This window comes from Frankliniella occidentalis, unplaced genomic scaffold (genome assembly GCF_000697945.3).
Source record: "Frankliniella occidentalis isolate FOCC.00 unplaced genomic scaffold, Focc_3.1 Scaffold55, whole genome shotgun sequence".
In the NCBI taxonomy this organism is placed as follows: domain Eukaryota; kingdom Metazoa; phylum Arthropoda; class Insecta; order Thysanoptera; family Thripidae; genus Frankliniella; species Frankliniella occidentalis.
Window position 1 is genome coordinate 771,419 of NW_026267185.1, and position 2,204 is coordinate 773,622.

Genomic DNA, 2,204 nt, shown 5'->3' on the forward strand with positions numbered 1-2,204 from the left:
TGAGCCATGGGCTATGATCCACGGCTCTCCCCCGCGGGACCTAGGGCCTTTTTTTTGGGCCTTACGCATTCGCACTTGCAGTTGGCTAGTTTACTTTTGACATTCGCGTTAAAAACTCCGTGAATTTGGGCGGTTTTAGGAAAGATGGTCTGAGGCTTATGGCTCGTGGCCAATGGCTCTTGTTCATTGTGGGGGCACCTTACTTCTCCCCCGCCTCCGCAGCGAAGTCCGGCTGCAGCAGGATGACAGGGACAGCCTGTCCCGGCCAGGCCAGGTAACACACACACAGACACTCTTTATCTCTATCGAGCACATACGCGCGCACGAAGTAAGTAACGGCAGCGACTATCCAGTAAGCCAACGCTCCGGAAGAATCAGGCAAACACCCGGATAAATGAAAAGTTGTAGGAACCATCTAAATGTTCTTTCAGAGACAACCATAAAATATGGTTGAGACAGTGATCTGTCAATGGTGAAAACCGTATTTTTGGTTGATACACCTGTGCTGTTGTTGCCTCAACCATATTTTATGGTTGTCCCTGCAGTAACCATACGCTGGTTGCTACAACTTTTCGATTTTCTGGGTAAAGGCAGACCCTCTAATCATGGCTGGGACTGAACACCCACGGTAAGTTTGTAAGGGCAATGCCCCCCCCCCCCCTTACCCCTCTTAATTTCCCGGAAACACGGTGGACCCCTTTCACGTATTGAACGCATTATTACGTTCAGTGTGGTGTGACCACTTTGCGGTCACCGGTTCTACAAACCCAAGGATGCGCAGCCGGGTAGCGTCTGCAGACACTGCACGGCTCATACCTAGGGTCGGCACGGCGTGGTCAACTGTCGGGTCATGCCCAACCCCCGCCCCAGGAGTGTGTGCGAACTACTGTACGGACTACTCCCGAATATCACACCGCTATTAAACTGAAAACTCCCCTTAAGCGGTGAGAGAATGTACTTTCGCCAGTAGGCACAAGACTTGGGTCCTTGGGTCTAGACGGTGGTCCGCCGTCTGCGATGCAATGGGTAGGCCAACCCGCAGGGCATCTGTGCGGAGCCGGTGGCCCGCCCTGAGGAGCTCCGTGCCAGGATGTTGAGGTGGTGCTAGAGGCAGAGCTAGGTTACGTGCAGCTCGACAGACGTGCAGTGCCCGATCTCCCCGGAGCAGGAGGAAACGTCCTGGAACTCCACGAGGGCGGCCGATTACCCGCTCAGGAGGCCGCGACGGGGCTTCGGGAGCTGTCCTGCTGCCGGAGGGGACGCCGTCGACGACGCCGTCGTCGTGCGCACATCACCAAGGGTGGCGACACGCAGCTTAGTGAGGCACTTCCCCCTCTGTACAAAAAAGGGAGCGGGGCAGAGGTTGCGCACACGGAGCACGAGGTGGCCGTCGTCGTCCATCAGGAGGGGGCTCCCAAAGGCAAGACCGCGAGACCTGCAGGAACATTGTCGAGAAGTGGCACACAGGTCGTGCGGCTCACCCGGACAGTCTAAGACTCATCTGCGGCGAAGACCGTCGGCGGGAGGATGTCTTGACTTGACTTGACTAACCACGAGGCCTCTTTTGGCCCAAGGTTCATGATCCGACCGGAGTCGTTCATATTACTAGGCCCTTCCACCGGGGCACGATGCCGAGCATACATGCTGATCCCGGTTTCCGGTTGAAAACCCAGCATTCCTCAAAGATGGCAGCTAAGTGGGTTCCCGAACCCTTGGCAGCCCCGAACAATCACGGAGGGGGTTGGCCCCCGTGTTCATTCCTCAGGGGGGTTCAGGGTGCGGGGGCCCTGGTTGATACAGCGCCGTCGTCCTCGGGAGGCAGCGGTGCGGGTTCCCGTACACTTGCCCAACTCGAACGAGACACGGGGAGCGGAGGCCCCGTGGATCATCCCTCAGCAGGGCAAGAGTATGGAGTACCCGGGTGGGCCGACATTGGTATCTTGCTCTGAGGCGCAGATGCGTTAGGCTTCGGTGGGCGGCCGGCGTGATATGGTGCTCGTGTCGGTCTTCGGGCGGACCGCCCCCAACTTCGGGCGCACCGCCCCCAGGCCGAAGCCATCCGATGGGTTCGGGCGAACCGCCCCCAGGGCGAAGCCTTCCGATGGATTCGGGCGGGTCGCCCCTGTTCGGGCGGTATGCCACCGAGCACAGAAGCTCCCTCGCCGCCACCGTGAGGTGGAAGACCGGCGCTGGCAAGGGTACAG

At 58.8% G+C, this 2,204-nt stretch overlaps 1 protein-coding gene across 1 annotated transcript in view; it reads left to right on the top strand.

Moving 5' to 3' along the window:
• Positions 1 to 2,204, top strand: part of LOC127749449 (uncharacterized) — a 10,828-nt gene that overhangs the window by 6,569 nt on the left and 2,055 nt on the right. The window lies entirely within an intron of this gene.